The sequence below is a fragment of the Eretmochelys imbricata genome, chromosome 9 (assembly GCF_965152235.1).
Source record: "Eretmochelys imbricata isolate rEreImb1 chromosome 9, rEreImb1.hap1, whole genome shotgun sequence".
In the NCBI taxonomy this organism is placed as follows: Eukaryota; Metazoa; Chordata; order Testudines; family Cheloniidae; genus Eretmochelys; species Eretmochelys imbricata.
The window spans coordinates 48,614,479-48,636,285 of record NC_135580.1 but is presented as its reverse complement, the minus strand read 5'-3'; the positions used below and the strand labels follow the sequence as shown (position 1 = coordinate 48,636,285).

At 41.5% G+C, this 21,807-nt stretch overlaps 1 protein-coding gene across 3 annotated transcripts in view; it reads right to left on the bottom strand.

Moving 5' to 3' along the window:
* The window catches only part of MSL2 (MSL complex subunit 2), a 34,023-nt gene that overhangs the window by 5,965 nt on the left and 6,251 nt on the right, over positions 1–21,807 (bottom strand). The window contains exon 1 of one of the 3 annotated variants that reach the window (XM_077825650.1): positions 2,215–2,627. The exons of the other annotated variants lie outside the window; for them this stretch is intronic. The gene's annotated coding sequence lies outside the window, so the exon portion shown is untranslated. Of the gene's footprint in view, positions 1–2,214; positions 2,628–21,807 lie in introns of those variants that run through there. 3 annotated transcript variants of the gene reach the window in all.

Below are 21,807 nucleotides of genomic sequence, written 5' to 3'. Positions count from 1 at the left end.
GATACCTCCACAAAATTACCAGAATTGAAAAATTCCTACACCTTCAGACAATGTCAAAAAAAGTTGAGCATTCCTCTCCTCTTAAGGAGGCAATATGGCCCTTGAAAGTAACTTTTTATGAAATGACAAAACTTCTATTTACCCAGAGTTCACCCTCCCAATAAGGAAGAGAGAACTGTGGCAATGGTGCCATCCAGTTATGCTGGGATTCCTGGAAACCTCTTTAGCAGAAGATGGAAGTTCTTAATATAGTTCCTGTTGCCTCTTCTCTCAGTGAATGAAAGGAGATACTGGTATTGCAACAATCTTCTATTCCCAATTCCTTGTTCCACCCTGGCTAAGCTAGTGAAGAAGGCTTTAAGCTACATTCAATGGGGTCAGGAGACAAAAGCTCACAGGTAAGTCAAAAACATGAGGACATGGGTGAAGGGACATCTGAAGGGAGCATGTGGCAATTATAGCAAGGACAAAGGAGAAACAAGAGGGAGCAGTGTGGAAATCAAATAAGTATCTTAGATATCTGTATACTAATGCAAAAAATATGGGAAATAAATAGGAAGAACTATAAATACTAGTGAATAATCACAACTATGACATAGCTGGCATCACAGAGACTTGGCGGGACAATACACATGACTGGAATATTGCTACAGAAGGGAACATCTTGCTCAGGAAGGACAGGCGGGGGTGGGGGAAAAAGGAGAGGTGTTTGTGACGGGTTCCCCCCAAAAGAGACCCTGCCTTTGGTTACCAGGTGCAGGAGCTGGTCTCAACCACACCCACCCATGGAAGCATACAGTTTTCCACTGCTGCAGAGAAATTAGAGAGACACTCTCCCATTCCTCCAGCAGTTCCGGAGACTTCGCTCTTTACTTCTGAAGTTCCAGCATAAAATTTCTCCTTGACATCCCAAGCTACATTGAAGAAATCATTCCCCAGCAACAAAGCAATCGGGTTATCATTTACCACAGCCACAGCCAATACAGCTTCCAAATCCTCAGGTTCTATATGCACTTTAGCCAAAGGCACAAGGATTTTGTAACCTCCCACTAATAAAAGCTCTGCCATCTGCCCTGGCAGTAACTTTCCTCCTAACCACAGAAATTTCTGCCCAGTGACTTTCCACCCCACGTGTTCTCTGCCATTAATCCTGACAGCCTTTATGTGCTTGATGCCTGGCTGGACAGAAGCTACTTTTAACAAACTCTGTACGATAAAAAGAAAAGAAGGACTTGTGGCACCTTAAAGACTAACATTCATCACTGAATCCATCCAACGAAGTGAGCTGTAGCTCACGAAAGCTTATGCTCAAATAAATTTGTTAGTCTTTAAGGTGCCACAAGTCCTCCTTTTCTTTTTGCGGATACAGACTAACACGACTGCTACTCTGAAATCTGTATGATAAGTGGCAATTGCCTGAGGTAACTCTGTGCTCAGGGTAGAAGCATTTCAATGAGTTGCTTGCAGCCTGTTACCACCCAGCACAGGGCATTTATTCCTCAGGTGCTCAGTGGAATTACAGTGATAGCACTTCTGGGCTCCTCTGTTTTTACAGGAGATTTGGGACAAGGACTTGAGGAATGGATTTGGGGAAGTGAGCACCCAGACCCCCCATCCTCCTTCCCAGGAGTAAAATGGGAACTCTGCTTCCCACCAGGTTTAAACTCCTCTTTCTGTGGTTTGTTTGCAAAAGATGCTTGAGTTTGCTCAAATTGATCAGCTAGAGTAGATAGTTCAACAGTTTTCACCTTTTTATCCCATAAACACTAGTTTCACATAATGTCTACATATACTCAGGGAATGTTCCCGAGCAACAAGATCACCCATTCCTTCAAAACTTGTAACAGTTTTTCCCTTTACCCACTTTTCCATCAAATCTTTCATATGGTTTACACAGGCCACATTACTCATCCCAGCACCCCTCTCAAGGCTTCTACATTTTACTCTACATGTTTCAGGTGTAATCTGAAACTGTTTTAAAACCATTTCCTTGAATTTACCATAATCTGAAGCATCTCTAATTGGTATCTTATTGAATATTCCAGAGCAATCCCAGACAATTTTGCAGCTAAAGTGGGCATATTTTGGTCCTCACGAATCTCATGAAATACACACAGCCTTTTGAAGGTGATACAATATTCAGCAATATCCCGTTTCCCTCTATGCAGAGCATAACCATTCCCATTTGTGGATTTTTGGAGAGGTGGGACTCACTGGTGTGGGGGGGTTCTGGTTCTCTGTAAAGTCCTGTTGGTGCTTCTTCTCTTTTTCTTTTTCCTCCATGGCTAATTTCTGGATCTCCATTTCTTTGTCAGCCTCATTTTGTTTCAGCTCCAAAACTATCTGGTGTGCAGCTTTTTGCTTAGCATCCTCTGTTTCCATGGCTCTTTGGTGTGCAGCTTCTTGTCTGGTATTCTCGGTCTCAATTTCCAGCTGTTTTAATTCCATAAGTCTCATGTGTCCTTTTTCCTTCTCTTCTACCTGCAATCTGCACAGCTCCAACTTCTTACTAGTTTCACTCACCCATTTTCCTGCCTTTCTGTCCCGGCTTCCCTTGCCCAAAATAAGAAAACAGAAAATGACAAACTGGTAACTTCTGACTGTTCTCCAGCCACCACACTTAAAGGGGGTGGTTTAGGTTGGATATTAGGAAAAACTTTTTCACTAGGAAGGTGGTGAAACACTGGAATGCGTTGCCTAGGGAGGTGGTGGAATCTCCTTCCTTAGAAGTTTTTAAGGTCACGCTTGACAAAGCCCTGGCTGGGATGATTTAATTGGGTATGGGTCCTGCTTTTGACCAGGGGGTTGGACTAGATGACCTCCTGAGGTCCCTTCCAACCCTGATATTCTATTCTAAATCTCACTTAAAATCGCCACCAGTGTATAAAGTGCAAATCTCACTCAGAACAACAAGCTGTGCATATGATCCTGTACAACTATGCCACTGTGACAGGTTCCCCCAGGGGTGCCACCTGGAAATGGGGTAACACTGAGCCCCCTAGCCCACCAGCCTGGGTTCCCTCTCACACTGTACTGTTGTGACAAGCTGCAAAGCCCTTCAGCCTGCACTTTCACCAGCATTCATACAGGTAGGGATACACCCAGCTGCAGTTACACATGGCTCTCTAACCACCAGGTTCCTAGTCTGGGACCCTGGAGCAGTACCATCCTGCCCTGGCCAAATATAGGTATAATGCCTGGTCTGCCTCTCCCTCAATGTGAAGAGAGCAATGTACACTTGTGGTAACCAAGCAGAGATTTCTCCCAAGCACTCCAGTCAAAGCTGGTTTAGATTAGAACAAAACAAAGTTAACTACAAAAGACAGATTTTTAAGTGATCATAAATGCTAGCAAACAGATTAAAGCAGATTACCTAGCAAATAAACAAAAATGCAACCTAAGATTAATATACTAGATAATCTGCTATTCATATCCACTCTCACCCTAACTGATGGTACAAGCAGACTCGTAGATTCTTAAGGCACAAACTACACTTGGCTTTGCAGCCTGGAATCCCCAGGTGTTTCATACACAGGCTAGAAATCCCTTTAGCCTGGGTCCAGCACTTCCCACAGTTCAGTATTTGTTCCTCAGGTGTTTCCCGGAATCGTCTTGTGCGGGGAGTGAAGAACCACAGAAGACGATATTCCCTGCCTTATATAGCTTTTGCATATGGCGGGAACCCTTTGTTCCAAAGCTTGGTTCCCAAACCAGTCTGTGGAAAAATACTGACATCCCAAGATGGAGTCCAGCATCATGTGGCCTGGTCACATGTTCTTGTAGAGTCACAGCAGCCATCACTCACAGGCTGTCTGTAGCGTTCTCAGGAAGGCTCACAAGGTGGGAGATAAGTAAGGCTACGTTTTAGTCATGGGTATTTTTAGTAAAAGTCATGGACAGCTCATGGGCAGTAAACAAAAAATCATGGACTGTGATCTGTCCATAACTTGTTCTATACACCTCTAACTAAAACTTGGGCTGCGGTGCTGGGAGGGGCAGGCAGTGGCACATGGCCTGGGACCCCCGCTGGTGCTGGGGGATGGAGAGGGTTGGCAGGCTCCCTACCCAGCTCTGCGTGGCTCCCCAGAAGTGGCTGGTATGTCCCTGCAGCTCTTAGCGGGAGGGAAGGCTAGGGGAGCTCTGCACACTGCCCACGCTCCTCAGCTCTCATTGGCCGGGAACCGAGGCAGGCAGGGTCAGCGCGCAGAGCCCCCACCCCCTGTGCCTAGGAGCTGCAGGGACATGCCGACCACTTCTGGGGAGTCCCCGCGAAGGTAAGCACCACCCTGCACCCCAATCCTCTGCCCCAGCTCTGAGCCCCCTTGCACACCCAAACTACTGCTGCTGCGGGGAGAAAGGTCGCGGTGGCCCAAGACTGCCCCAGCAGCGACTAGCCCAGGGGTAGCCTGGAGCCAGCCACACCGACTGTTGCAGAAGTCATGGAGGTCACGGAATCCATGACAGACAGGCAGCCTTAGAGATAAGCTTCTCCTAAGGCCTATTGTTCTTTCTAATGGCCCATAAACCTTTATAGGCCCTTTACAACCAGCTATTTAGACTGAAAGCATCTTGTCTAGTGGGTGTTACCTAAGTGTAACTATATTTGAAGTATAGATACATAATTAATATTTATAACTTTAGATGCAAAAATGATACATGCATACAAATAGAATAATCATATTCAGCAAACCATAACTTTTCCCAAAGTCCACTTTGCATGACTTATCTTGTACAAAATGCATCATAATTTTGCCATAATCCTATCATAATATCACTGTGAACACTATGGGGTGCAGTGTCACAGTGTTGCTTTGTATATCAAAGATGTTTACTCTTGCATTGGGGCTGAGATGGAAACAGGAGACAAATTTGTTGAAAGTCTCTGGGTAAAGACAAAAGAGGTAAAAAACAAGCGTGATATCATGGTAGGGGTCTACTATAGACTACCTAACCCGGAAAAAGAGTAACAAAATCATCCAAAGCACAGGACTCAGACAAACAAAATCAATGAAAATGTAATTAATTAAAGTAGAATAAGCATCAAGGGCTATAGAGCTATAGTTAGAATTGTTAGGCAGCTGCTCCCAAGAGAAGTTCCTTTGTGAACCATGGCTGGAAAGGGACATAGCATTCTAAGGCCCCTGACATACCTGTAAAAACAACGAGGAGTCCTTTGGGCACCTTAGAGACTAACAAATGTATTTGGGCATAAGCTTTCGTGGGCTAAAACCTACTTCATCAGATGCATGGAGTGAAAAAATACACTAAGCAGTATATATATTACAGCACATGAAAAGATGGGAGTTGCCTTACCAAGTGGGGGATCAGTACTAATGAGGTCAATTCAATTAAGGTGGAAGTGGCCTATTCTCAACAGTTGACAAGAAGGTGTGAGTCTCAGCAAAGGGAAAATTACTTTTTGTAGTGACCCATCCACTCCCAATCTTTATTCAAGCCTAATTTGATGGTGTCCAGTTTGCAAATTAATTAATGAAGACTGGGAGTGGATGGGTCACTACAAAAAGTAATTTTCCCTCTGCTGATACTCACACCTTGTCAACTGTTGAGAACAGGCCACTTCCACCTTCATTGGCCTCCTTAGCACTGACACCATGTCACTTTCCACAAGCTGACTATGTGTGGATGAGAAACAGAGCTGAACCATCAGCAGGCTATTGATGAACCCTCCTAATGATAACATTTCAGACTTGTCAAAGATAATTATTAATACTCTATTAAATCCTTAAGGAAAGCCACAACAACACTGAACATCACATGTACCCATTTGAATTAAAAACTATATTGAACTAAACTTGAAGTTTCTATTTCAAAAGGTCAACCACTGTGAAATGTTAAGCGGAACTGAAGAATTTGTCTACACACCAGTTCCACTTAAAGAAAAAAGAATTTTAATAGATATATTTTCTTTTACCAAATGATTACTTGACTTTCCTCTCAGTTAAATACATCTCAGAAAGTATGTATATGAGTTTAAAAACCTGTAAATTACTTAAGTCAGAATTGTCCAACATGCTGTCTACTTGATGTATTTGCAGCCCACATGGCACATTCGCATTCTACAGAATGAAAAGTTCAGGTTATATAAAAAAGGGTACAAGTTTGTAGCCTCAATCCTCCATCTGGCAGCATGCAGATGTAGTGCTGCACCCATGGAGAGCTCCATACACTTCACTGCGGCTCTACATGAGAGCATTGGTTGGCCTACTACACAAAACAGGATCAGGGCCTTACTTTGTTATAAATGTAAAACAAGCAGCAGTACACAATGCACTATGGGGAGTCAAATGATACAATTACTTTGTAATCACAGAATCATAGAAACGTAGTACTGGAAGGGACCTCGAGAGGTCTCTAGTCCATACCCCCATGCTGAGGCAGGACCAAGTACACTAGACCATCCCTGAGGGGTGTTTGTATAACCTGTTCTTAAAAACCTCCAGGGATGGAGATTTCACAACCTCTCTTGGTAACCTCTTTCAGTACTTAACTACCCTTAGAGTTAAAAAGTTTTTCCTAATACCTGACCTAAATCCAAGGTGGATAAAAATCAATGATTTTCTTTTTAAAAAAATCAAATAAAAAACATTGGATTTTTTACATTTAAATCAGATTTTTTTGGATAAAATGCTTGTTGAGGAAAAAACCTATCTAAAGATAGTTTTAATTAAGATACATTATAGCTCAAAGATATCTCATCATGGAATAGGGATTATAAATTCTAATTCTATAGCATGAAAATATATTAATGTAACATTTAAGAAAAGTTTTGTAAATAAGTTCCAACAGTTCATGGATTAGGGACCCAATTTTATGGGGTTCTAGGGCCTTCTGTACAGATTACTTAGGTTAATCTTTCTATCCACCAAATGGGACTCAGTGCTCAGTCTAGAAGATACCATCAGAGATGCTTACATTTGCAGTTCTCAAACTGTGGATTTGTGCCTCCTGAGATAACATGCTTGTTAACAGCAAAAATATTTTAAAATAAATAAATAATATATAGAGAGGTGAGAAATAACAGACCTCAACCCTACTGTCCCTTTGCAAATTTGTGTACACAGAGTCAATCCCTTACCTCTCTCTAAAAGTGTAAAGTTTCAAAAAGTTCAATGAATAGAAGATTGTTGGGGGCGGAATAGATCTGGACAAGGAGAAGAAGTCTGGAGATAAATGTGAGAAGGGAGGGAAAGGCAGTAGAAACAAAAGTGAAACTGTTTGAGCAGCATATTCCAGAAGTCTTGAGGTCTTTCTCAGTGTAGCCTTCATTGATTTGAGATCTACCATACCATTATCTCACTAGAAGGAAAACCCTGTAATGGCAGCAGGCCATAAAAGAGACCCAGTTTGGGAATATTTAAATGAAGTTCCTCTACCTGTGGGTAAGACAGGCATGCGTGCAAAATGCAAATAGCGCAACAAAGAAATGCAAGGCCTGGTTAGCCAAACGAAACATCATCATGAGAAGTGTTTCTTCTCAGGAGGAAGCTGCCTTGAAGATGGTGAAAGGAACATGTCTGAACATGCAGGATTTTCAGGTTGGTAAACATTTTTATTTCATACTTCTTGCTTAAGGACTGCCTGTCTTTCTTCCGGACTATTTTTGAATTCTCATGTTTGAGCAAAAAATATAGTTGTTACTCTATGGTACTGTACTATCATTTTAGATGCAGTTGTGATAAAAAATAAATAGCTGAAATAAGCAGATCTTCCTTTTACAATTTCAACTTTAAAGAAGTACTGGGTGTCGGTGAATGCAATGAGTAATACTAAATGATCAGTATGGTAATAATAATTAAATAACTGCATTGACTTATTTTGTTTAGGAGAATCCATCCTCAATATACAAGATTCAGAAGACTATCCACCTTCAAGATCACCATCATTTTCTATAGTTTCAGAGTTATCTGTCAATGATAGTGTGTCAGTCACATCATGTATGTCACATAGCCACAGTATATCACCTGTAGCAAAAAGAAAAAAAACTCCATCATCCAGAAACAACTACAGATAAGTTTGTGATAAGAACCAGCAGATTACAAGAAGAGGTAATTGATGAAAAAATTGCCCAGTTTGTTTACGCAACGAACTTGCCTTTCCGTATGATTGAGAACCCACACTTCATTAACATAGTTCAGTCATTAAGACCAGGATACAGTCCACCCAACAGAGCAGTTATTGCAGGCAAATTGCTGGATAAAGTGTATGAAAGAGAAATTGAGTAGTGTGCAAAAGGTCTGGAGAAGAGGCGAGCAAACTTTTTGGCCTGAGGGCCACATCGGGTTTCCGAAATTGTATGGAGGGCCGGTTAGGGGAGGCTGTGCCTCCCCAAACAGGCAGGCATGGCCTGGCCCCCAACCCCTATCAGACCCCCCCCCCCCAGCTTCTCGCTCCCTGACGGCCCCCCGGGGACTCCAGCCCCATCCAACCCCCTCGTTCACTGTCCCCAGGACCCCTGCCCCATCTACCCCTCCCTGTCCCCTGACCGCCCCATGCCCCCCGCCACCCCATCCAACGTCTCCTCTCATTCCTGACTGCCCTCCCGGGACCCTTGCCCCATCCAACCACCCATTCTCCCTGACCGCCCCTGGAACCCCTGCGCCAATTGCCCCCCTGCAATCTCATCCAACCCCTCCTCTCCTTCCTGACTGCCCCCCTGGAACCCCTGCCCATTCAACCCCCCTGTTCCCTGCCCTCTGACCTCCCCTACCCCATCCACACCCCCTGACCACCACTCCGAACTCCCTTGCCCTCTATCCAACCCCCCTGCCCTCGCTCCCTGCCCCCTTACTGCGTTGCCTGGAGCACTGGTGGCTGGTGGCGCTATAGCCACGCCGCCTGGCTGGAGCCAGCCACACCACCACGCAGCACAGAGCACTGAGTCAGGCCGCGGGTCTGCAGCCCCGCCGCCCAGAGCATTGTGCCGGTGGTGCAGTGAGCTGAGGCTGCGGGGGAGTGGGAACAGCAGGGAAGGGGCTGGGAGCTAGCCTCCCACGCCAGGAGCTCAGGGGCCAGGCAGGAGGGTCCTGCGGGCCACAGTTTGCCCACCTCTGATCTAGAGGGTGAAATTGTTAACCCGAGTATTGATGTGTGGAGCAACGTCCACAATGATCCTGTTGTATGTGCTTATGTGACAACAGAAGAAGGGAATGTCTTCCTTACAGAAACAATTGATGCATCAGGAAATGCACACACAGCAGAATACTTACAAGAAGTAGCAGTAAAAACTATAACAAACTGTCGAAAAAAAATTCAAACTTCTACTACGCAGCTTGGTCACAGACAATGCTGCAAATGTATCCAAGATGAGAAGAAATCATTTAGAAGAGAATGAAGAGTGTCCCAAGCTAACAACATATAGTTGCAGTGCTCATTTGATGCACGTTCTAGCCAAAGACTTCAGTGTTCCAGTAATAAAGGCTAATGTTGTTGAAAATTGCAAAATACTTCCGTAACAACCACTGCTCTGCAGCTGCTCTGAAAAAAGTGGGAGGAACCAAGCTAACTCTCCCATAAGATGTGCGATGGAACTCAGTAGTGGACTGTTTTAAGCACTGTATCAAGAACTGGCCTGATCTGACGACAGTTTGTGAACAAAATTGTGAAAAAAAAGATGGCACTGTCACAGCCAAAGTTCTCAACATTGAGCTTAAGAGAAATGTTGAACACATGCTGAGTACCCTGAAGCCTATTTCTGTAGCCTTGAACAAAATGCAGGGAAATACCTGTTTTATTGCTGACGCTGTTGAAATCCGGAACGAACTGAGTGAGATCTTAAAAAGAGAAATATGCAATGACAGAGTTAAATCACAAGCATTAAAAAAACGAATGGGACAAGCACTATCTCCAACTCTTTTTCTTGCAAAGAATCTCAATACTTGGTACCAGGGTCAAACCTTAACTGCTGAAGAAGAGGAGTTGGCTATGACATGGACAACCAACAATCATCCCTCCATAACGCCAACTATAATAAACTTCAGAGTTAAGGGTGAACCATTCAAGAAATATATGTTTGCTGATGTTTTAAAGAAAGTCACACCAGTGAAGTGGTGGAAGTCACTTCAGCACTTGGATTCAGAGACTCTTGAAGTGATAATCTCACTTTTAACAGCAGTAGCTTCTTCTGCCGTTGTAGAAAGAATATTTTCTTCCTTTGGACTAATTCATTCCAAATTGAGAAATCGTTTGGGACCTGAAAAAGCAGGAAAGCTTGTTTTTCTTTTCCAGATTATGAACAAACAAGAAAATGAAGGTGAAGACAACTGAGTTAGATGCAGAACCAAATATTTCAAGATTCTCATGTTGACCTGGCTGACATAGTCGATTTAATTTTTAAAAACAAAACAAAAATATTTAAATTTAACTATATTGGTTAAAAACAATTTTAACAAAAACAAACCTGATTTTAAAAAACTTGAATGTTTAACTAAATTCAAAAATTCATATGCTTGTTTTGTTAAAATATTATGTTTACTGTTGAAGGAAAAAATCCAGAATACATAATATTGTTGTCCAAGTTGAATAAAACAATTTGTGTGTTTGTCTGGTGACGTTCTCCTCCTAATACAACATGGCAAGAAAATCCTCCAAATATTAATGATTAACCTATTGAATTGGAGACAGTTCACCTCCCAATGACTTCATAAATATCTGCTTCAATTACCTCTGGTAAATGAAATAACCAAAAAATCATTCATTTTCTGATATAGCTGTAAAACTACTCTGAAAAGTTTTCAAAATAAATCACTTAAATGTATAGTATGTACGGTCTAAAAATGAAACCTACATCTATCTCTGAGTTGTGAAGAATATGTATTAAGGTTATAACAACCAACAAGAATGCACTTTTATGTAGAAATCCGTGATTAAATCAAGTCTTCCTGACTAGTGATTTAAATCATGATTTAAATCAAATCCACCCTGCAACACCTCAAACTTTTCTCCACAAAATTAGGGAATACACACTGGCAACTACCAGTTCTGCATTACCTCTTCAGAGGAGCAGAGTTAAAGATAACTTTATGGATGAGAGTATGTTCTCCTCTGTGTCAGTCCTGGAGACTAAGTACCTCACATGAGGTTTCAAAATAAAACAAGCAAGACAAAAATACTACTATAGGCAGTAATAAATAACGCCAATGCCCAACAGGTTGTTTTTTAAAATATATTAGACAATTTGAGACATTTCAAAACACACACACAGGAGGAATAAGAATACCTCCTGAAATATGAGGCTTAAACCAATCAAAATCTCAAGAACTCAGCTAACTCAAGTAAGGGACAACCCGGGGGAGAGGGGAAAAGACGCCCTAAGGAGGAAGGGAGTTTGTGCTACTGAGTTAAAACAGAAATTTTGCAATCAGAAATACCTGTGAATAGGAGGTACAGGAGTCATCAACATGTATGGAGAAGGCATTCCTTCCTAACTTGGTATTTTTTCAGCGTGAAGAGCTGATGGTTGGCAGATACCTACTCAGGTTGGTAGCAAATAAATAAATTGCTGGCATCTCCCATTGGAGAAAGATTTGATAGATCAATAACAGATCAAAGGTCTACTTGTGAGAACCTTGCATAAACCAACTGAGGTATTTTTTTCCCCTACCCTGCCAGGTATGAAAGCAGGAAAGTTTGTGGCCAAGTCACTGCCAAACCTTCAGGGCTGACTGACAAAGTACAATGCAAAACCACTTTACTTGTTTATATAAAACATGGTGGCCTGACCACCCATTTGAATCAAGTCCACTTTTAGGATACCAGGTATTAGTACTAATAGGACCACGCTCATTTCCAGAACACTGGTGCAGTAGTTTTTCCTGCAGAAAAAAGCCTCCACAATTTAAACAACTTCTGAACCACTTGACAGTATCAGTATTCCCCTTTCCTTGTCGGGGGGAAGGAAATTGCGGTGAACCACAGGTCCTTGATTCATTCAAGGATACCCTCATTTATTGGCATGGCTAGGCTCCCTTGCTATGGGAAAAAGAGCATGCAGAATAGTTTATAAAACTTTTCCTGCACTTCTGTCAGCTCTGCACTGAGGGTCTCAGTTACACTGGCCAAAAGCTTCTGGAATGCCTTGAAGTTGTCAGATGGGGATGCTGGGTTCTGGGCCACTGCCTTACCTGGAGGAGAAATTATGAGGAGCAGACAGAGCAGGGGATCATCATAAATAAAATAGCTTTCCTAGATACTCATCTGGTGGTCAGAAGGCTCGGACTGGTAGGGATGACCTGGTTCTCTGAGGTGGTCTGGGATTGGTCTCTGTCATGCTAAGACAGAGGACCCCACATTGCCAAGCAGGTTCATGGTTCCACTTATTAGGGATAGAGCTAATGTGCATGGGAGATCAGAACGTAAGGGAGATATTTGGGTTGGGAGAACACAAGTCTGGTCCTCAATCCCCAACTCTGATAATGGTGACAATGACCCACGAGGCCTGATGGAGAAAGATTGGTGGATTGTTCCAACTTTCAGAGTAACAGCCGTGTTAGTCTGTATTCGCAAAAACAAAAGGAGTACTTGTGGCACCTTAGAGACTAACCAATTTATTTGAGCATAAGCTTTCGTGAGCTACAGCTCACTTCATTGGATGCATACTGTGGAAAGTTTAGAAGATCTTATTATAATACACACAAAGCATGAAAAAATACCTCCTCCCACCCCACTCTCCTGCTGGTAATAGCTTATCTAAAGTGATCGCTCTCCTTACAACGTGTATGATAATCAAGTTAGGCCATTTCCAGCACAAATCCAAGTTCTCTCACCCCCCCCCCCCCACACACACAAACTCACTCTCCTGCTGGTAACAGCTTATCTAAAGTGACCACTCTCCTTACAACCTTCCAACTTGGTTCTGAGAAGAATAAGGCAGATCTCAAGATGCAGCTAGCCCTCTTCTCCAATTCAAGGGGATTTCTTCTGGAACCAAACAGGAGCCTGGCATCTGATGGCTACGGTTAGTGTTGACATTGAGGAGCTCTGAAGACACCAACACAGATTGTTCCAAGGAGATGGTGTTGTCTTGTATATCAAAGATGTATACATTTACACTGAGGTTAAGATAGAAGTGGGAGGCAGACCTATTGAAAGACTCTGGGTAAGGATAAAAGGGGTAACACACAAGGGTGATGTCATGGTAGTGGTCTATGAATACATAATCAGGAAGAGGCAGCTGATGAGATTTTTTTTTAAAAAACAACAAAATCATCCAAAATACAGGACTTGTTGGTGACTGTGGATTTAAACTACCCAGACATCTGTTGGAAAAATAACAGACTATGGCACAGATCATCAAACAGGTCCTTCGAATACACTGGAGACAACTTTTTACTACAGAAGGTGGAGAAAGCAATGAGGCTATTTTGGATTTGGTTCTGACAAATAGGGAGGAAATAGTTGAGAAGCTGAAGAGGGAAGGCAGCCTGGGTGAAAGTGATCATGAAATGATAAAGTTCATGATTTTAAGGAATGGTAGGAGGGAAAACTGCAGAATAAAGGCAATGGACATCAAGAAGCCAAACTTCAGCAAATTCAGAATTGGGAAGCAAGTCTAAGGGAAAAAAGAGTTCAGGCGAGTTGTCAATTCTTTTTTAAAGAGACATTAATAAGGACAGAAGAGCAAACTATACCAATGCATAGGAAAGATAGGAAATATGGGACAAGGTCACTATGGCTTAACCAGATCTTCAATTACGTGAAGCTCAAAAAGAGATTCAAACAAGAGGAGGAAACTAGGTAAATTTACAAAGTATGAATATTAAAAAAACCCAACATAAGCACATAGGAACAAAATTAGAAAGACCAAGATACAAAATGAGGTTAAACTAGCCAGGTGTTTAAAGGGTAAAAAGAAAGCATTTTATAAATACATGTGAAGCAAGAGGAAGACCAGGGACAGGATAGGCCCATTACTAAATGAGGAGGGAAAGACAATGACATAAAATGCAACATTGACCAAACTGTTTCAGTTTTCACCAAAGAAGTTAATAATGATTGGACAACTAACATAGCAAACATCAGTGTAAATGTGGTAGGATCTGAGGCTAAAATAGAAAAAAGAACAAGTTAAGAATGACTTAGATAAGTTAGATGTCTTCAAGTCAGCAAGGCCTGATAAAATACATCCTAGAATATTTGAGGAATTAGTAGAAGAGATCTCTGAGCCATTAGCAATTACCTTTGAGAACTTGTGGAGGACAGGAGAGACACCAGAGAACTGGAAAAGGGCAAATATAATACTTATCTAAAAAAGGGAAATAAGGACAACCCAGAGAATTGTAAGATAATGGAGCAAATAATCACACCATTAATTTGCAAGCAACTAGAAGATAAGGTCATAAGTAATTGTCAACATGGATTTGTCAAGAACAAATTATGTCAAAAAACCTAATATCTTTCTTTAACAAGGTAACAAGTCATGTGGATAGGGGATGAAGTAGTACATGTCAGACATCTCGACTTTAGTAAGGCTTTTGGTACTGTCTCACATGTCCTTAGCCTAAACAAACTAATAAAATATTACCTAAATTAACCCACTATTAGGTGGGTGCAGAGTTGGCTCGAAAACCGTACTCAGAGAGCAATTATCACTAGTTCATAATGAAGCTGGAAGGACATATCAAGTGGGGTCCTGCAGGGATCTGTCCTGGGTCTGGTTCTATTCAGCATCTTCATAAGTGATTTGGATAATGATTCAGCAAGTATTCTTATAAAGTTTGCAGATGATACCAAGCTTGGAGGGACTGAAAGCACTTTGGAGAACAGGATTAGAATTCTTTGTGATCTTGACAAACTAGAGAAATGGTCTGAATTACACAGGCCGAAATTCAGTAAGGACAAATGCAAAGTACTATACTTAGAAAGGAATAATCAATTGCGCAAATACAAAAAGGAAAAAGACTGCCTACGAAGGAGTACTACAGAAAAGGATCCGGGAGTTACAGTAGATCACAACCTAACTATGAGCCAACAATATACAGTAAAAGCTGTGTTATCTGGCCCTGTACCAACCAGAAAGCTTTATAAACTGGCATTTCTAATCTTCATAGAAAGTCCGGTTTATAGTCGGGTTGGTGTGGGGCTGGCAGGCTCCCTACCTGGCTCCACATGGCACCCTGGAAGGGGCGACATGTTCCTACGCGGAGGAATGGCCATGAGGATGTGAAGAGAAAGGGGCTATGTGGGAAGTGGCCCAAGGAATAGCAGCAGCAACAAAATTAAAGGAAGCAGCATGTGGCTGCTATTTGTAGGGTCCCTGGGAGAAGTGTTGTTTAGAGGTCCAAGTGAAGGGCAGGACTCAGAGTCTCCAGGGAGAAGGCCCTGGGGGCACTGCTCTATAACAAGGCAGGGACAGATTGAAAGCTAGACAGGAAGGGGCTGAAAACTGAGCCCAGAGACAGGGTTAAAGACAATAACAAGGGCACAGGGACAGGCCCTGTTGGACCTTTCACCCCAGAAGAGGTTTTGTTCATTCATGCGTTAGACTATGCATGACTTAGCCGGAGGGCTGAGTCACTGACGACCCACCTGACTAGCTTAACAGCCGACAGTGGGTGCTGGGAGCAGAGAGCACGTGCAGGTTCACACCCAACAAACAGAAGGTACTCATGAGAGGAGAGGTAAGTGGCAAATCATCACAGGAACAAATATTTAATAATGGGCTCCTCAATCTATCAGAGAAATATAACATGATCCAATAGCTGGAAGTTGAAGCTAGATAAATTCAGACTGGAAAGAAGATGTAAACTTTTAACAGTGAGAGTAATTAACCACAGGAACAATTTACCAAGGGTTGTGGTGGATTCTCCATCACTGAGAATTTTTAAAATTGAGATTGCATGTTTTTCTACAAGATCTGCTCTAGGAATTATTCTGGGGAAGTTCTATGGCCTGTGTTATAGAGGACGTCAGACTAGATAATCACATTATAAAAAAATTGAATAGGCGCCATTTCAAGAATTTCATTCTTGAAAAGCTCTTATCCAGTTTCTTCAAAACTTTTGCAGCATCTTCTCTCACAGAGACAATCATAAAAACTTGCATGCATTTGTAAGTGGCAAATTTCTGTGGTGTTCTAATGGGGGGTTTGCGTGTGCCTCAATTTCCCCTATATTTTGCATGGCTACCCAGTTGGGTAAAGAGGTCTAGTTTGCTCTCAGGACAAGCTAAGAGCTACAGGTGTGTGCATCTGAGCCTGAATGCATCATTAAAAAGGACTGGCCAATACCAACCCCATATAAATGGAAAATCTGAGCAGACAATGGGAAACCCAATCACCAGGACATTGACACCTTGCAACCAATGACCCAGAGGGAGATGAATTTCCCTTACCTCTCAGCAGGGAAGCTGAGCAAAGATTCCAGCTTGAAAACACAGGAACGGAAAGTGTGAAGTGGAGGGATAAAGTGCTGGTTTCTGGAGGAAGCTGGGAGCTGTCTCACTGGTAACTGAAGAGGTCAAACAGAGAGACAGCCTGAATATGTGGTTCACTACAGCTTGGCTGGAGCTCTGGGTTAACCAGAACGGATTATGCTTTAACCTTCATTTCTCTGTGCTGACCTAAGGACTTTCAGACCCTGTGTGCCAAGGGACTAATAAATGGTTATGTTGTTTTGAAAAGGCTGCCTGTGTTGCTGTAAATACCCACTGAGATCTGGGCTACAGACCTATATTAGAATAACTACATTGCTCAAGGATGTGAAAAATTCACACCCTTGAGTGACGTAGTTATAGTAACCTAACACTCAGCGTAGACAGCGCTATGTTGGCGCTTCTCCTGGAGCCATAGCTACCACCTCTCAGAGAGGTGGATTAACTAAGCCAATGGGAGAGCTCTCCCCCATCTGCTTAGAGTGTCTTCATTAAAGAGCTACATGGCGCCAATGCAGAATTTTAAGTGTAGACATGCCCTGAAGGGGCACAGTATAAGCCTCCTGCTAGAGGTCTGGCTTGGCTGGATTCTCTGCAGGGAATCATTGAGAGAGACAGAGATTGCTGATGCCGACAGTCCAGTCTTAGAATCTTGGAGGCCACATGCTTGCCCCTGTGGAACCATGTGGGTCCTTGGGGCCTGGCACACTAAAGGGGTCACTCTCAGGAGACGGGTTACAGACTGGAGCACAGACCAGGCTCTGTGACCCTATGAAAGCATTAGCTATAGAGGAGCAACTACTCACAAACCTGGAGAGACAGGACACATACCACACTCCAAAATAACAAACATATGCAGCTTGCTCTAAAGAAATATCTATTACCTATAGAAGGATCTATGTTATTTCTAAGCTGCAAACAAACAGACAATATGGTCATTCAAATACAAAACCTAGCCTGCTCCCATTGAAGTCAATGGTAAAAAAATCTATCTATCTCAAGATTTGATAATAAAACAACCCAATATTTGAGCACCTTCCAAATAAAATTGATTAGCAATACCAAAGTTCCTAATGGACTTCATGAAGTCTCTGGCTTGTCTCCTTTTTAGGGGTATAAAAATTCTGGTGTTTTCGTACCCCATGTGGGAACAGCACTGGGTCACAAACTACAATCACAGAAGTACAATTTAATTCTCTTCATACTTTGCAGAAATATTCTCTGTTGCCAACAAAGTAAATCTGTCCCTGTAGTTAAGACTGCAATCAGTTGCCACGATATAAAGCCTAGTTTTTCACTCCTTTAACTTTTTTCATAGATTTTAAAGCCAGAAGGGATCATTATGGTCATCTAACCTGCCCTCTTGCGTAATACAGACCACAGAATTTCACCCAGTGATTCCTCAAATAAGCTCACATGCTCTAGGTTTTAGAAAGCCATTCAATATTGATTTAACATCTAATTTTTGGGTTGGCAAAATTAGTTTAAAATTTGCCAGATTTACTCTGATAACAAAAGAGAAATTTTGAAAATTCAAACGGTTTTTGACTTAAGTCATTAAATACTTTCTTGATCTGGAGTTGACTTGTCTGTCACCCTTTTGCTCAAGAGCAGTTTACCTCTTCATTCTTTATGTATAATCAAACCTCTGAAAATTCATACATTTGTTGTAATTAGCAACATTAATTTATTTTTGTTATGGATTTCAAAGCACTATATGTAGTTAATGCATTCAATGAATGTTTATGGTTATCCTACTGATAGCTAGAACATGTTTTGAATGTTTTAAAGTAAATACTTTTTGAGATTTAAATATTTTAAAAGGACTCCTAAGGCATTCAATTTTTGCATCAAGTTATCTAGGTACTCTGAAACTGCATAAAACAAAAAGGGTTCTGATTCCATCAAAATTAAATAACTATCTCCACAATATTACAACAATAAATAAACTTCTCTCCTAAAATGCATGAGAGAAGAGAGATGGAGTTCAGTATTACTAGAAGGTTAAAATATCCAGGAACTCATAGACAAAGAAGACGGTGCAGAATGAAATCTAGAGGTGAGGGGTTTAAAGATTAATTCATTGCCAAGAACTTGTAAGGTGTTGACATCATGGCTTAGCTAGGCAGTTCACTACCCAGAAAAGTTATGCTGTGCTATGACACAGTCAGAGGAGATGGAAGATTATGATCTGTTTTGGTGACCTGCCAGAGGAGACTGATGGAAATGGTTAGATTTCATAGATCTTAAAAAGGATAATATGATTGATGGTTGTTGATGGTTTACAATGGTGGGCAGCTTCATCTTCTGTCCATGATAATCAATATGGTAACCCCCAACTGGCTTTGCACTCACAGGTTACTCTGGTTTTACTGATGAACCAAGTAAGGAGATTACTAGAACAACGGTGGCTGAAGTCTTTTGCTATATCTGGCCAAGTATGATTTAAATAATTGTTTATGCTCTAGCTGTTTAGAAGAAAAAGAATCCTTTCCTCAAAACAGATTCTTCCATTCCCATCACTACCATGGGACAGAAATACTTCAATCTCAAAGTGTAGAATGTAATGGTGGGTCCATTAAATTGGTATAATCCTGCATTATGAAACTTCAGTCTCATCTGAGATATAGGAACCAAAATGTGGCCAGCTATGGATTAAGGCAGCAACCACCTACAACAGCCACACATTTGTTATGGCAGGCATTAATTCCTGAGTCAATCCAAAAGAAAAGTTATCTTGTGTGGATATGGATGTCAGCCAACTTGGTCAGCCTCAGTGTCTTCAGCACCCCAAGGAGGAACCTGAGAACCCCAGTAAGAATCTCTGGGGTGAAAGAGGGTAACCTACAAATCAATATTAGGTTCATTTTAATTCCATACCGACCTCAGCCAGTTGTAGACAGTTTTTCAGCAGAAATGCTTAATTTTATATTAGCTGGAAAAAGCATGGTCAATCCTCCCGCCAGATTACCTTTCAATTTATCCTGAGCCAAAGGAAGAACTTTTTTGTTTACAACCAATTTAAACTAAACTGGTATAACTTTCTTGTGTAGTCAAGACCTATGCGATATACAGCAAGCAACCCTAAACAAGGAGTTTTCCCAGGTGTAAAGCCCAGGAGCTGATACTTCATGACTAGGGCTAACCTTAGATAAAATTCCTGCAAAAGGTCTTCTATGGAAAAGAGTTCCTCTGGAAAGGGGCTAAACCCTACAAAAGTTAACTCTCCCATCTCCCCTCTGCCACCTCTTTCCCAGGTACCTCCACATATAGCAACTATATGTACATTTTACAATATCATAACTTTCTCCTTTAAAAAAAAAACTACTTAAACATTCCCTTATTTCTACATTGGGGAGATTTTTATAAATTATGTTGGTGATCATCAGGGGAATGGAGGAAGGGCAATTGCAATGGAGGGCCATGTGTAGGTATCCTGTTCATCCCACTGGTGATGGTCTACCTGCCCAAAGTCGTCACATTATTCACAAACTTTGAAAGAGGTGTATTTTGATATTTCCTCATGTACATTTTCAAGGGCAGGAATGGTTAAATGTGTTTAAAACTGCCAGTATTTGATAACCAGACAACACTATTTTCCATCAGTGAAGATGGAAGGGAAAAAAAGAAAAACATATGTCAATGAAAAGTATTTGTCAAGCTCTGAACCAATCCAGGCTACTTTTGAAATGCGAAAGGAAACACTGGGATCTGGTTCATCGACTACTCAGCCTTCATTCCACTTGACCTAGGAAGAATGCTATTCAATGCAGAGTTCTAGAACTCCACTTAACCACCTTTATTTAATAGGGATTGTCTTTATTCTGTGAGGAATCATCCACAACTATAAGGGAGAGCCCAATATTTGTATTCACCTAATTGAAGTTATGCATGAGTAACTGGAGTTCTGTGTGTGTGTTGCTTCTGCCTATTCCCACATGTGGGACACCTCCCTCTTCCATTTCCAGACACCTGAGAGCCTTGGAACTTTCTAGAAAGTAACACCTATTTGGGAGCCACACAAACATCTTTTCACAACCCTGAAAGTTCAGAGCAGAGGTTATTAGTATATGTGCTGCCGAAGTGAGCACATATAAGGGTTGTATGGCCCCAACTGCTTTCATCCTTTCAGTTAAAAATTAGACTTCAGTGAATTAACGCAGAACTCCAAGCAATTCTTGAAGGACTCCAGTTAGTGATACGTAACATTTCCTCTAAGATATCCTTTGCATATTTTTACATGTGGGAGTTTAGTGAGCAGTACACCTAGAAAGGTGAACTGAGCTGTTCTAACTAAACAAGGATGGCAGAATTGCCCTCCAAAAGATAGCTTTAGCCCTGGATGCTGAAACAAGAGAAAAATGCAGAAAAAAGCAATTCCCTGTACCAGACTAACATGGAGATGCTGCCTGAGTCCTAGTGAAATAATCCCTAAGCCCTACATGATCTGGGATCCTAGTTAATGTGTAAAAGTTTCAACACACAGCTTAATTCACTTAGACCAGTGGTTCTCAACCAGGGGTATGCATACACCTGGGGGTATACAGAAGTCTTCCAGGGGGTACATCACCTCATCTAGATATTTGCCTAGTTTTACAACAGGCAACATAAAAATCACCAGCAGTCAATACAAACTAAAATTTCATACAACGACATGTTTATATTGCTCTATATACTATACACTGAAATGTAACTACAATATTTATATTCCAACTTATTTATTTCATAAATATGTGGTAAAAATAAGTAAGCAATTTTTCAGTAATAGTATGCTGTGACACTTTTGTATGTTTATGTCTTATTTTGTAAGCAAGTACTTTTTAAGTGAGGTGAAACTTGAGATATGAAAGACAAATCAGACTCCTGAAAGGGGTATAGTAGTCTGGAAACGTTGAAAGCCACTGACTTAGACAAACACTGCATGAAAATGATTTTTCCCCCTATAATGATCCCCACAAGTACAAATATTCTAGGGCACTACAGCGACAGTTTTTCTGGGTAATTCTAAGACAGACAGTGATATAAAATAGCTACATAATATAGTAGGTAAGTGTCCTAGAACAGCAAAGACTGTTTCATCTATTCCACCACATTCTTTCATTTGTTCATACATTATTTAATTAATGCTCAGTGATGCCATTAAAGTTGCTATACACACCTGACCAAAAAACCTCCCACAAAAGCAAGGAAACAGTTAAGCCACCTACCAATATATACCCTCTATTTCCTCATCAACAAGCAAAACACTCTTCCACCACCATATCTAGTGTACACCACAAACCGTGCACCTTTAGAACCGCCTCTCCCTGCAAAGTGCTAAGCTAGTATTTCTGTGGCAGTTTGTGGCCACATTAAGCTAACTCACTTTCTAGTATAAAAGTTTAACCGGGAAAGTTCCAGTTTTCCAAATTTAGTGTTTGT